This window comes from Triticum aestivum, chromosome 2D (genome assembly GCF_018294505.1).
Source record: "Triticum aestivum cultivar Chinese Spring chromosome 2D, IWGSC CS RefSeq v2.1, whole genome shotgun sequence".
Taxonomy (NCBI): domain Eukaryota; kingdom Viridiplantae; phylum Streptophyta; class Magnoliopsida; order Poales; family Poaceae; genus Triticum; species Triticum aestivum.
Window position 1 is genome coordinate 5,603,064 of NC_057799.1, and position 15,646 is coordinate 5,618,709.

A 15,646-nucleotide genomic window follows, 5' to 3' on the forward strand; every position below is an offset into this window, starting at 1 on the left:
CACCCCCCCCCCCCCCCCCCCCCAAAGCTAATACAGAATACTAGTTAAGCAATGCAGAAACATGCACCCTATATGCATGCATAGGTATTTATGTACAACTGTGATGCATGTATGGTGATATTAAGCATGCTATAGGTAATTAGTACGTACAAACTCTCAAAGTGCACCTGAAGTGTGTTATGTATCAACTATTGTTATGACTACGAATAAAAGCAGTGTGTCTTAATGTTACGAAACTTGTGTTGATCATTTTTCACCGTGTTAAGTATTTTTTTTAAATGTTCAGCCATCTCCTTCCCTACAATATTCATAGTCAAACAATACCACGCAGGTGAGCTAGTTAATTCACAACAAATGACTACTCTTATCTTAGTACAAACAGGAAGGTATATAAGCCTCCCAGCCTTTGCATCCGCATGAACACAAGAGTACATGGCCACAGTTTGGTTAAAGTTGACGCAAGACAAGAGGCCAAAGTAATCAAGAAGCCGACTACAACAAATACACCACAATAAGAAACCATAACAATAAATGATATAAACATCTAACACCTTCAAGAAGGTAGAACATGCCAATGATAACGTCGCGGATCCAAGATGTGATTAGCTAGAACAAGGATTTTCATGACGGATGCCCTGTCCAACTACTTAGGCTAGTACAATGGTACGAAAACAATGCCTTTCTTGACACTACCTCCGTCCTGGTTTATTAACCCCCTTTGTATTTTGTGCCAAACTTTGACCTTAGATTTAACTAATAAAATATTAATGCATGTTATAAAAAATAATATCATTACAAACTATGTTCAAATATGAATCTAACGATATAATTTTTTATGACATGCACTAATATTTTGTTAGTTAAATTTATAGTCAAAATTTAGCACAAAATACGAAGGGGACTAATAAACCAGGACGGAGGTAGTAAGCACCATGCCAAGGTGGAAAGTAGAGTGGTTTGGGTGATTTTCTTGTCGTCATATAGGACGTGTTGAGCGGGAAGCAGAGTTATGATAATTATGGGTAACAAGAATTAATGATAACCGGATCACTCACTCAACGACATAGCTAGACTCATAAGGCGAATAGATAAAGGATTCAAACAAAATTAATTATATCAAGCAAGCAAGGTACCTTACATTTGGCCAGTCATCAAACTTCTTTTTTTGACAACAGGTGAATTTTATTGACTCAAAATGAGCATCAAGGGGTTATAGACACAGTGAGCACACACATTGCCTCTGCATGACCAAGATGCACATAACCAACACTAATGCACACACAAAGAATCAAACCGGGAAAATGTAATGTCATACAAGAGCAAAGCTATGCCTAGATAAAGAAAGAAGAAAAAGAAATTCCGAAGCGATCAGAATAACGATCAACAAAACATGTATCCATGTGATGTACATATACCAAACTTAGTTATGTATTCACCTATTATAAGAAAATGGGATATGATATTGGTGGGTATATGTATTGATCTATCAAATGGTGCCGCTACGTGTAGTGCTTTGGAATATTTCCCGCAGATATATGTATTAGTGGTAGATGTCACTTTCGTTATCGTAAGTTTATATAGTCAAGCATGTCGACATCATGGGCGTTGACAGTAAGTGAAGCCAAGTGTGGACTCCCTGTATCAAACTTTTGACCTACTCACGCCAGCTTCAAGACAACTCGCCACCAAAACAATGAGCAAAAACAAAAGGAGAGGAAACCGCGTGTCCCTAGGTGGACCGATCAAAGAAAAAAGATGCCAAACAGAAGAAACATTGACACGAAAAATACAGCAAAGGCAAACCCCACCCGAAAGGCCGAAACAGAGACGGTGAGCTGCATGCTCATTGAGGCCGGAGAAGAAGGCATGCTACACATGCGTGCAAGAAGTGAGAGAAGCTGGAGTCGTGTTCGACCGTCACCGGCTGGAACGGGCAAAGATCGCTCAGGAATAGCAGGTGCAAGGCATAATCAAGAGGGAGGCAAATGTGCACGCCGTCTGACGTGTGACATAAATCAATGAACTTATAACAAGACACAACCTCCTTAAGGAACAGATCGAGCCACCCTCGGCGCAACATTCGAATATGGCTCGATGCTAGCCAGCCGGCAAGGCCACCGCCGCACCCCTATCCGGATAGCCCTCTCCGACCACCCGGTTCGTGGTTGGCAAGAGCGAGGCAACCTGTCAAGAGGCAATGGGCACTGATAGACGGACCTAGCCTTGACAATCACGCGTCGTGCCGACCATGGCCGGTTGACCCTATCCAGCCACCCGGTGAAGCCCAGCTGGATCGATCGCACGTAACATCCTAGACCAAGCTAAGAAGGACGGCTCGCACGAGCAAACAATCCCCTCAAAGGTGGGTGTAGCCCACCCCTCTCGCCAACGGCCCCCACGACCTAGATCCACGCGTGAGCCGCCGCCGCAAGTACCACGAATGGCCCACCTGTCGGGACCGAACCGCCTGGCGTGGGGCGAGGAGGCCGACAGGCAAGTCCGCCCTCCCCGTCTCGTGTGAGGCAACACGCGAGAGTACCATCGCCAACGCGTCCGCCGACGCCCAATGATGGTGGCCCCGGGCACGCCCCACGGTCCACCCAGTCAGGTCGCCCGGGCACGCGGAGAGCCCCTGAGATGCCGTCACGACACTCCAACCGAAAATGGATGGCGTGAAGGCTCGACAGTTCCATCGCGGGCATGCCCGATGCTGCCCAATGACGTAGGCCCCGGGCGCGCCCCCACGGTCCACCCATCATGGACACTCCAGCTGGGTCGCCCGGGTGCAAGCTGTCCTGGCAGATCAGATGGCTCGAAGCTGCCCCGAGAGGCCCCCGCGGCTGCTCTCCCCAGCAACGGGTGGCCAAGAGGCTCTCTTTCCCCGAGCCCAGGAAGGCGGATACTCCAGCATTCTTTATTGCTACTGTTATTTGATAAAAACTACCTTCACGTTAAAAAAATGTTGACAGGTTAAAATCTTTGAGAAACTCTGGGTGTTTTTTTAGGACAATATTGTGTGTAACTCACGAGAAAATCCGGGTCTTTGTTTTGTACAATAAACTGACGTCTGGTTAAATTCTTTGAGAAAGCTTGAAGGTACTTATGGTCAATATTGCTTGAGCTTTGCTAGAATTAGATTATTTCTATCCTTAATTTTCGGCCACCAGAGTAGCTTTAGCATCAGGAACGGTCAACATGAGGTCACAGTTTGGGACGAGCGCACTCAGGTTTATTTACAGATGGTTCAAGCTTAGTGCACTTGTACCTGTCATTCTACCCCCTTGAAAATCATGAGCACAGGGAGATCTTTTCGTTGAATCCAATGCTCACCTTTTCTTTCTTTGGTGGTTTCTTATGCAGGGACAACAAAGGGAAAGATATACACGCGAAACACGTACGTCGCCTTTTGTTTTTAAACTCCTCAAAGCTCACTACTTTGCAGACCTTTGCCTCGACCAGTACAAAAGCTTAAAGCCTCCAGTCCAAAATTCTAGGGTTAATTTGCAAGCAACGTCCAGAACCAGAATTTAGGTGGACACGGTTTCCATGCTAAGACGAGGTGAGATTATTTTCGTAAAATTATGACCCTTGTGTCCAGTCGTACGCGGCCAAATGAGCTGCCTACCTACCATGAAGTTCGCATATAAGGTGAAGTTTCGCAGGCATACACCAAGACCCAAGCTCCTACCACAGCCATGCGACTAGTAATGGAGAAGTCCCCTCTCCTACGCTTCATCTCACTCACTGTCCCACTAGCCACGTTTCTCCAGGCCATGGCAGTGCCGTCCCTGCAAGAACAAGCAGGAGCCCTCCTTGCCTGGAAAGACACACTAGAAAGCCACCCTGCCCAGCTTCAATCCTGGGGAATGGGAAACAACTCTAAGCGGCCCTGCAGCTGGTACGGCATCGAGTGCAACAAGCATCAAGCAAGTCACCAAGATCTCTCTACGTGGGCTGCGGCTGAGAGGGGAGCTCCACGCCCTCAACTTCACGGCGTTGGCGACCCTGACGAGCATCCAACTCTCGCACAACAGGCTCACCGGGAGGATCCCTCCCGGCATTGTGTCACTCAGAGACCTCCGGTTCCTGCTTCTTCAACGCAATCAGATAAGGGGCCCTTTATCACCTGCTTTAGCATCATTGAAAAAACTACGGTGCTTAATGCTCCAGCAGAATGAACTCTCTGGTGAAATACCAAGGCAAATAGGAGAGCTAGAAAATCTTGTGACACTTAAGTTATCAATCAATAACTTGTCTGGTCCCATCCCCAGTGAACTAGGCTACCTAAAGAAGCTTGTCAGGTTAGATTTTGTCCACAACAACCTCATAGGCTCCATTCCAAGAGATTTAGGGAATCTCACTAAACTCACCATCTTGTACCTTACTGGAAATTATTTATCTGGATATCTTCCTCGAGAACTATGTTACCTGATGAATTTACGAGAGCTGTCCCTTGAAGCAAATGAACTCACGGGTTCCATCCCTGATACCTTTGGGAGTCTACTTAACCTCACTTGCTTGTATCTCTGGGATAACAAACTTTTTGGGCATATTCCTGTAGAACTAGGTTACCTGGTGAATTTAGAAGACTTAGATCTTAGCGGCAACAAACTCACTGGTTCCATCCCTAATACCTTTGGGAGTTTGGTTAAACTCACTGGCTTGTACCTAAGGGATAACCAACTTTCTGGATTTATTCCTCGAGAAATAGGTTACCTGGTGAAACTAGAAGAACTGTATATCAGTAATTACACAATCATGGGTTCCATCCCGGATACCTTTGGAAACTTGACTAAGCTCACTACCTTGCAACTCAGTGAGAATCAATTGTTTGGACATGTCCCTCAAGAAATCGGCAACTTAACGAATCTTGAGAAACTCGAGTTCTCCAATAACTACCTCTCCGGTCCTCTGCCACCCAATTTGTGCATTAGTGGTCGGCTCAAGAATTTTACTGCAGAAGTTAACTACCTGAATGGACCTTTGCCATCAAGCTTGTTAAACTGTAGAAGCCTTGTCAGAGTTCGTCTTGAAATGAATCAACTAGAAGGAGATATTTCTGAGATGGGAGCCCATCCAAATCTAGTGTACTTAGATATGAGATCAAATAAACTGTTTGGTCAATTATCTTATAAATGGGGAGAGTCTCATAAACTTAACAAGCTAAGTATCTCAAACAACAACATCACAGGTAAAATACCCGCAAGTATGGGGCAAATGTTTCAACTACAGATACTTGATCTTTCATCAAACAAGCTTGAGGGAGAGATTCCAAGTGAACTGGGAAAACTTAAAAAGTTGTTCTACCCGAGCCTCGCAGATAATTCACTCCATGGAAGCATACCACAAGAAATTTGGTCCCTGTCTAGTTTGGAGTTTTTGGATTTTTCGTCAAATTACCTAAGTGGTTTGGTACAAGGATCAATTGAGAATTGTTTGATGCTCCGCTCATTTAATTTGAGACACAATAACTTGAAAGGAAGCATTCCTCCTATTCTAGGGGCATTGCACAACTTACAAGACAAGTTGGATTTAAGTGATAATTCATTTGTTGGGGCAATACCAAGCCAACTTAGTGATCTGACCATGCTAGAAACTTTGAATCTTTCAAACAATGCACTTACTGGCTTGATCCCGTCATCATTTAAGGGAATGGAAAGCTTGACATTGATTGATTTATCTTATAATGAATTAGAAGGGCCAGTACCAGAGAGTAAGCTCTTCCGAGGAGCTCCAATCCAATGGTTCATGCATAATAATATGATATGTGGTGTTGTGAAAGGATTGCCCCCTTGTAGTAGTGCAACTCAGAATGGAGGGAAAATGAAAGGATACAAAACAGTTGCACTAGCCATGGTTACTACTACGATATGTCTTGTTCTTGTTGTATCTATATTGGTGTTCCGACATGAGAGGAACAAATCAAAGTCAATTGTCAATTCTAGAGTTACACAAGAAAAAATATTCTCTATTTGGAGTTTTGATGGGGAAAATGTGTTCAAGAAAATTGTGGAAGCAACCAACAATTTTAGTGAGACACATTGCATAGGGACCGGGGGATATGGGTCTGTCTACAAAGCTAGAGTTTCAACATGTGAAATATTTGCGGTGAAGAAGATACATACGATACAAGATGATTGTTATGTCAACGAGGCAATGTTCAATTCTGAAATAGAGGCATTGGTGCGGATTCGACATCGAAACATCGTTAAGCTATTTGGGTATTGTTCATCTAGACAAGGAAGGTTCCTTATCTATGAATATATGGAGAGAGGCGACTTAGCAGAAATATTGAGATCCAATGCAAGAGCAATCGAGTTAGATTGGAGAAGGCGGATACATATTGTACTGGACGTGATTCATGCTTTGGCATACATGCATCATGATTGTTCGTCACCAGTAGTCCACAGAGATATAACGAGCAACAACATTTTGCTTCATGTGGAATTTCGAGCTTGCATTTCTGACTTCGGTACTGCTAAAATTCTCGATATTGATGGCCAGAATATAACAAGGCTTGCGGGGACAAAAGGCTATCTTGCCCCAGGTAAACAAAAATCAAAACTTAACAACTAGTTTTGTGAATGTGATGTATTGTGATCATTATGATGAACTTTGATCAATTTACTTGCAACACATACATATGCTAATTAGATTATAATAATTGCAGAGCTAGCATATACAGACAATGTGACAGAGAAATGTGATCTATATAGCTTTGGAGTGCTTGTTTTGGAGTTATTTGCAGGATGCCATCCAGGCGATTTGCTCTCATCCCTCTCGTTGAGAACCAAAAATAATGATGTTTACTTAAAGGATCTGCTGGACTTGAGGCTCGTGCTACCAGATGCCGCAACCACTAGAGAAATATACTCCATGCTCAGTGTTGCAGTTCAATGCCTTGAGCCAAGTCCATCACGCAGGCCAACGGCACGGCATGCCAGTGAGGAGTTATCCACGATTAAAGCATGTGCAAATCATATTGATTTTATACATGCTAGGCTCATCATTCCTACACAGTAGTGCCTATGTCTATGGATGACGTGATTGTGCCATGTAATTTCTTCTATACCAGCTACGTACTTCCTTGGAAAGCATAGTGAACTTGAACTAATGTAAGCATCTTAGTACCATAATTAAACTAGTGTATAATTCTTGTTAATATTATACAATGCAGGATGTAGGGTTTTACCTCATGACGAGGGCCCGAACCTGGATAAAACATCGTGTCCCTACTTCTCCTGTAACCATCTAGCTCAGATCACCAAGCTTGGGACCCCCTACCTGAGATCTGCCAGTTTTAGCACCGACACTACTCTAATCCATATGCAAACGTTGTTCCTACATAGATCAACATAGAGCGTAGAAATCTGGCATAGATAACATATAAACATAATCTGATTGGACATAGAAACTTAACACAATCCGATCGAAAAGTGCCTGCCACCCGAGTTCATCACTTAATGATTTAATATGAATTAAAATTAGAGGCTGATTTCACCACTTCCTTGCCGGACGCTTCCCCTTGGGGTCTCGGTGGCTGGACTCGGCGTAGGCGTCGGTGTCCCCGGGCGCGTCACCATCATCATCGCTGTTCGAAGCGGAGGAGGACGACGATATGAAGATGCCCGCCATGTGCCAGGCGGCGAGGGTCTGCTCCCCTCGGAGCCGTACTCCTCTCTTCGCCGTCGTCGCTGGCTGCATCGCCAACCACTCCTACTCCTGGAGCGCCATGCGGAGCACCTGGCATTTTGCGGCAATGACGACGGGCGCCCGTCTCTGCGGAAGTGTAGGAGCAATATCTATGTCTTCTACAGTCCTTTTTTTGGCATGAATATACGATGGAAGCAATATCTGTATATGCATGACTCTGCTGGTTTTTTCAGAAATGATCGTTTTTTAACAGCAATCTGCAAGCACAGTGAGCGTGCTACAACATGATCGTGTCCACTAAATATATACATTTGTCAAACATGTCGGCAAGCCGTATTTCCTTTGAATAGTATCTGAAGCTCAATATCAAGTGCCCATGTCTAACCTTCCGTGGAGTCCAACTTTTCAGCTCAGAGGCGGAGCCAGCGTGTTAGCGTTGGGGTCAGATGAACCCAACGACTTTTCCTGGTATAGTACACATAGATAGATACGTAATCGTATGAACCCAACCAAAAACAAGGCCTGAACCCATCAAGCTCCAACGCGCCAGGTGAACAGCCTAATAAAAAAGCCCAAAAGCCCAATGGTAAATTGCCTCTATACCTCCTGTTCGTACCCTAATCTATTCTTCACGCCCATGATCAGCCGCCACTCGTTGCCACACGCTACGGCAGATCGACTGCAGCAAAGCCGGCGATCGTTGTCCAAAACTCCAAATTCCAGGTACTCAGATTGCATCACCACATCGCCTCTCTGGTGTTCATATTTTAATTTTCTAATTGCTTACTCCATGTACTTAGTTTGTTTGACCGATCTAGGGTATAGAATGACATATATTCTCAAAAGAGAAATCGGTCACTACATCCAAATAATATAATTCAAAGCCACCTTAAACGTAGGTCAAGTGCATCAAATTTCTGAAGAGGTAAGTCATCAATTCCTACAAGCGTGTGTCTCTATTTCGTCTAATGTAGTAATGTTTGCTTCCCAAATTGTATTGCTAGTGTTTTTAATTTTAAGAGTGATTACGTGGTAATTGGAATATTGCGACTTGTCAATTTTCGGGGATGATTCACATATATTTAGGTTATTTTCCGACGGCTAGATGCACCAGAACCAGGTTGACTCTATAATCACACAATTCAATTAGTATGGTTTTATAGTTACTAGTTAAACGTGTTTCTAGGGAATAACAAATGATAATATTTCCGCATTTGCTATTCATACATGATATTATATTTCTATCCATTATGCTTTTTGAGTGCTATATACTTCTTCTTAGAAACAGAGTGCTATATATTTGATGCAAGGTGGTGCAAATAAAATGATTGACCTTCAGTGCAAAAACAGACTATACACTTAATTAATTAGACAAAATCCTCACAATTTATCAATGAATGAACCCATCGGCTAAATTTTCTGGCTCCGCCCCTGTTTCAGCTGGAATCAAACAGATCATTGGCACCCATCAAGTCCAACTTTTCAGCAGGAATCAGACTTTTTTTGCCTTTCCTTGGACCTCGGCGGACGACCTGTCCTGATCGCACGTGCTATAATATGATTGGCGTACACGCAGCAAACGAGGACCAACGTAGCGTCTCGAGCCGTATGTCGGTATGTGTAGCTGTCTCAAGACTCAAGAGTCGTGCGTGGGAAGAACACCCATGAGAATGCTACATGGATCATCATGAAACAAATATAAGATGACTCCATGACGTTCACAGGGACAAACCAAGAAGTAACTCCTACCATGCAAGTCATGGAGACCTCCCCTCTCCTCCAACTCATCTCACTCGCTCTCCTACTAGCCTGGTTTCCACCAGCCAGGGCTTTTGTGCCGTCACTGCTGGAAGAGCAAGCAGTAGCCCTCCTCGCAAGCCACCCAGCCCAGCTGCAATCCTGGGGAAGGGGAAACAGCGGTACATCTCCGTGCAGCTGGCATGGCATCAAGTGCAGCACCGGCAAGCTTGAGGCAAGGAACCAGGAGGTGGTCACCGAGATCTCTCTCCCGGGGCTGCGGCTGAGAGGGGAGCTCGATCAGCACCCTCAACTTCACGGCGTTGTGTACTCTTACGAGTATCCACCTCTCCAGCAATCAGATAAGGGGCTCCTTTCCACCCGCTTTAGCATCATCCTTCCCTAACCTGCGGCACCTAATGCTCAGGAGAATGAGCTTTCTGGTGAAAGACCATGGCAAATAAAACACCTAGAGAGTCTAGTGGGGCTTGACTTGTCAGCCAATCACTTATCTGGTCCCATCCCCACTGAACTAGGCTACCTACAGAAACTAGTTATGGTAGATTTTACCAGCAACAACCTCACAGGCCGTATTCCAAGAAGTTTAGGGAATTTCACTAAACTCACTATCTTGTACCTTGGTGGTAACAAATTCTCTGGATATATCCCTCAAGAACTAGGTCATCTCTTGAATTTGCAAGAGTTGTCTCTTAGGCAAAATAACCTCACTGGTTCCATTCCAAATACTTTTCGGGGTTTGATTAACCTCACTGCCTTGTACCTATGGGGTAACCAACTTTCTGGGCATATTCCTCCAGAACTAGGTTACCTTGTAAGTCTGGGAATATTAGATCTTAACTCCAACAAGCTCAAGGGTTCCATCCCCGATACCTTTGGGAGTCTGAATAACTTCACTGTTTTGTATCTATGGGATAATCAACTTTCCGGCAAGTTCCTCGAGAACTAGGTGACCTACTGAATCTTGAAGATTTGGATCCTAACAAGACCAATTCATGGGATCCATTCCCCCTAGATTTGGGAATTTGACTAAGCTCACAACATTGTACGTCCACCGTAATAAATTCTCAGGATATCTTCCTCGAGAACTAGGTTACTTGGTGAATCTACAAATGTTGGATCTTAGCGCCAACAAACTCATGGGTTCCATCCCCGATTCCTTTGGTGGCCTAATTAACCTCAGTGGCCTGTATCTATGGGATAACCAACTTTCCGGGCATGTTCCTCGAGAACTAGGTTACCTCGTGAATCTAGAAAATTTGAAACTTAACAAGAACCAACTTTCTGGGCGTATTCCTCGAGAACTAGGTAATTAACCTGGCAAAAATAATCTTGTAGGTTCCATTCTCAACTTCTTTGGAAATTCCAGTAAGCTCACTACCATGTTCCTTGCTAGTAATCAGTTCTTAGGATGTCTTCCACAAGAAATAGGTTTGCTGGTGAATTTACAACGTCTGGATCTTAGCACAAACAAATTGATAGGCTCTATCCCCAATATCTTTGGAAATTTGACAAAGCTCACCACCTTGCAACTCAGTTACAATCAATTCTCCGGAGAAGCTCCTCGAGAAATTGGCACCTTAATGGATCTCGAGCTATTGCAGTTGGATGGTAACAATATATCTGGTCCTTTGCCACCTGACTTGTGCTCTGGAGGGCGGTTGAAGAATTTAACTGGATCTGATAATAATCTGAATGGACAACTTCCATCAAGTTTGATACATTGCCGAAGCCTAGTCAGAGTTCGTATTGGAAGGAATCAGATAGAGGGAGATATCTCTGCTTTAGGAGTTCATCCTAATCTGGTGTATATGGATATGAGCTCGAATAAACTGTTTGGTCAATTATCTTATAACTAGGGGCAATGTCATAATCTTACGATGCTAGCATCTCAAACAACAACCTTACGGGGAGGATACCCGCATGTATGGGGAGACTATCTCAGATAGGGCTTCTTGACCTTTCATCAAACAAGCTTGAAGGATATATTCCAAATGAACTAGGAAATCTAAGAAGGGTATTCCATTTGAGCCTCGTGGATAATTTTCTCCACGGAAGCATTCCACAAGAAATTGGGGCACTATCCAATCTGAAGTTGTTGGATTTGTCGTCAAATAACTTGAGTGGTTTGATGCAAGGATCAATTGAGAATTTCTTAAAACTGCTCTCATTGAATTTAAGTCACAATAACTTCAAAGGAAATATCCCTATCATGCTACAGTTATTGCGCAACTTACATATCACGTTGGCCTTGAGTGATAATTCATTTATTGGGGCAATACCAAGCGAACTTAGTGGTCTGATCATGCTAGATACTTTGAATCTTTCACACGATGAACTTAGTGGCTCCATCCCGTCATCATTTCAGAGTATGGAAAGCCTGACAACCATTGATGTATCTTACAATGAATTGGTAGGACCAGTCCCAAAGAGTAAGCTCTTCCAAGGAGCTCCACTGAAGTGGTTTATGCATAATAAGATGTTATGTGGTGTAGTGAAAGGATTGGTTCCATGTAGTAGTGTAACTGAAATTGGGGGAAGAAGGAAAGGACACAAAACACTTGTAGTAGTAGTGGTTGCTACTCTGATATTCCTTGGGCTTGTTGTAGTGATATTGATGTTTCGACATGAAAGCAAGAAACCCAAGGAAATTAACACCATTAATGTAACTCAAAGAAAAGGCCTTCTCTATTTGGAGTTTTGATGGGGGAAATGTATACAAGCAAATTGTTGAAGCTACCAACAATTTCAGCGACGTACATTGCATAGGAACATGGGGACATGGATATGTCTACAAAGCTACACTTGCAACATCTGAAATATTTGCAGTGAGGAAGATCCAAATGATTGAAGATGACTGTTGCATGAATGAGTCATTGTTCAATCGTGAAATCGAGGCATTGGTACAGATTCGTCATCAAAACATTGTAAAACTATTTGGATATTATTCCTCTAGTCAAGGAAGGTTTCTTATCTACGAATATATGGATAGAGGAAACTTGGCAGAAACACTAAGGGTCGATGAAAGGGCAGTTGGATTGGACTGGAGTAGGCGGGTAAATATTGTGCTGGATGTGATTCATGCTTTGGCATACATGCATAATGATTGTTCGGCACCAATAGTCCACAGAGATATAACAAGCAACAACATTTTGCTTGATATGGAATTTAGGGCTTGCATCTCTGACATTGGTACAGCTAAAATTCTCAATATTGATGACCAAAATCTCACAAGGCTCGCTGGGACGAAAGGCTATATAGCTCCAGGTAAACAAAAATAATCAAATGTTATCAAATACTTTTGCAGTTTTAGTAGTACATATGTTCGTTTTGATGTATTGTCATCATTTTCATAACAAATTAACTTTTGATATGCACTAATTATTTCATATAAATTCCAGAGCTAGCATACATTGAGAATGTGACAGAGAAGTGTAAAGTATACAGTTTTGGAGTACTTGTTCTAGAGTTATTTATGGGGTCCCATCCAGGCGATTTGCTCGCATCCCTCTTGATGGCTCCCAAGAAAACACATCTGTACCTGCAAGATCTTTTAGACTCCAGAATCATGCTACCAGATGCTGACACAGCTAGAAAAATATACATAATGATCAATGTTCTTGTTAAGTGCTTGGAGCCAAACCCATCACGTAGACCAACGGCACAACACGTTAGTGATGAGCTTGGGATTAAAACTTGCGAAGATTATGTTGATTATCTACAAGCTACTTTCACCATTCCAATCCAGTAGTGCATGTGGCTATGCATGATGAATTAACATGTTGATGAAGCTATGACCTCTAATTATATAGTCAGGGAGGACGAATTCGGCCCATTAGTCATAGGGTGGGTTACACCGACGACTGGAGTCAACCAACAATACATGCGAGTACATTGAATTGAAGTACAAGAAAAGAATACCACTATATATAGTAGGTCCATTTGTACCTTTTTGGTTGAGAATTATATATGTGGCTACTACTGTTTTTCCCGTCTGTATGTTCCCAATAACTAACTATTGCTGACCACTCTCCATAGGGATTCATATAGCTTTCAATATTGTCCCTGCAGGTAGCATTGAATCGTTATTTGGGACGTGGTTAGCTGGAGTGGAACATAATACCGCAGCTCGTATTCGGATTGGAATATGCGCATTTTTGTGGGCTATATGGAACTGCAGAAATGATATGATTTTTAACAGACAACACATGTTAAACTTCTTACAGGTCATATTCAGAGCTACGACGTGGATCTGTACATGGTCCTTACTCACTCCTACAGACTCCAGGGAGCCTTTGGTTACTGGGTGCAACCAATGGGAGATGGTAGCACGGGTTATCTTCAACCGGTTTGGATGTCGGTCGCATAACAGAATAGTAGTCTAGGGTCCTAGTCTTCTATCTACTTACGGTTGTGGCTTTTTGTTCATCTTTTTTTCGTTGCTCCGTTTGCGAGCTATAATAGTTTGAAGATTTTGTGATACTTTGAGACTTTTAATAATATGGCTGCATGCATCGTTCCGATGCAGAGGCCAGGGGCAGACCTCCTTTTCCAAAAAAAAATCCATATTTGAGGTTTGCATATGGAACACCTCGAAATTATACTTGAAGCTGGAGATTCAATTAAGAGAAATTCCGAAGCTATAATTTTGCCTTTCCCATCAATAAGTTTAGCCCACTAGAACTACGTGATGATAACCGACTCATTTTCCTTGTAACCCTATCCCAGCGCACCTATATAAGGCCGGGTAGGACCCCCCCCCCCCCCCCCCCCCACACACACACACACACAACACACAACTCAGTTTCCTTGTAACCCTATCCCCGTTCACATATAATGATTAGGACCTTCACATGCAACAAATCGTACACAATACCACAAACCCTAGCTTCATACGAGCGAACCATCAATACAATCCTCTAAGAAAGGAAGTAGCCTATTACCTCATATCGAGAGCCCAAACCTTGGTAAATTGTTTTCCCATGTGCACCCCCTCTATATTTGTTGCGCGTACAGTGCCGCACAAGTGTCAAAATTCTTATAGAGGAATGGTACTAGTGGCGAGTCACGCCACTAGTATTTGCCCAAAGTATCAGTACCAGTGGTATGAGCTTCCAGACCCATTACAGTAATAACATATTACTAGTGGTGTGTTGGACATAAAACTCTCCCCTAGAATGTGGGCCTTAGCAGTGGGGCAAGGCACCAGTAACTAGTGGCGTGTTGCATGTCGGGCACACCACTAGCTAGTAGCACGCCTACTTGTGGCGTGTGTGGTTGTGCCAACACAATAGTAACAGGGTCCTTTTTTTCTTTTTCTTTTTTCTTCTTTCCTTTTTATTTTCTATTTCTTTCAAATACATGTCTACTTTTTTTCAATACGCGTTGCACATTCTTCTTACACACGCGTAACATGTTTTTTGATACATGTTGAGCATTTCTCAAACATGATGAAGAACTTTCTTGAAGAAGAATAGGGCCAAATCAGTCGATTAGGAGCCTACGTGAGGGTAGGTAACAAGGCAATGAGATCCTGCCAGTTCGCTAGCTCTACGGGAGAAAAGGAACGATGGAACCAAGGTCCCAATTGTTGGCAGCAACAGCTCCAAAATGGGGATCTCTTTGTTAGAGCACTAAGAAAACAAAATTCGGCAATAGAGATCCAAAGGGAGCCACCCCCCTGCCACCAGTCTAACCAGAAATGAACCGAGGTTCCGAAGCCAACCTTGAACAGATCCAGACTCCAAAATTCCTCACGGACTTTGACCAGAGATCTCCCGATTTGGGATCCTTCCCTAGGATTTACATTAAAGGGTTCGACATCAGGGAAGTATTTGGCTTTGAGGATTTTAAGCCATAGAGAAACAGGAGGATAATGATAGATACGCCACCACCATTTCATGATTAAACAATTTTTCATTAGGAAGGTGTTAATATTGCCCAAACCCCCGATGTTCTTTGGCAGACACCACACTAGGCAAAGATTCGACTATGCGTGGAATCGATACAGTTTAAGCCGTATCATCCATGCTATTTGTTTTCCAAGTACACGATTTTCTGCACTCGATACAGTTTTTTTCATGTGTTTGCCGAGTACCTGTGGAAAAGGACCTGACAAAGTTACTGTTGCACTCGGCAAACAATTTGCTTAGTGTTTTTTTGCCATTACCGAGGCCCAAGCTATATCTATGGCAGCTAATGTTAACTATTGCGGAAACTATTACCCATAGCTTTAATA

General features: G+C 43.2%; 2 pseudogenes; both read left to right on the plus strand.

Moving 5' to 3' along the window:
- The first annotated feature begins 3,698 nt into the window (after nucleotides 1-3,698).
- Nucleotides 3,699-7,728, plus strand: LOC123050974 (MDIS1-interacting receptor like kinase 2-like; annotated as a pseudogene).
- A 1,669-nt stretch (nucleotides 7,729-9,397) lies between these two features.
- On the plus strand, nucleotides 9,398-13,945 carry LOC123050975 (MDIS1-interacting receptor like kinase 2-like; annotated as a pseudogene).
- Nucleotides 13,946-15,646: the final 1,701 nt, after the last annotated feature.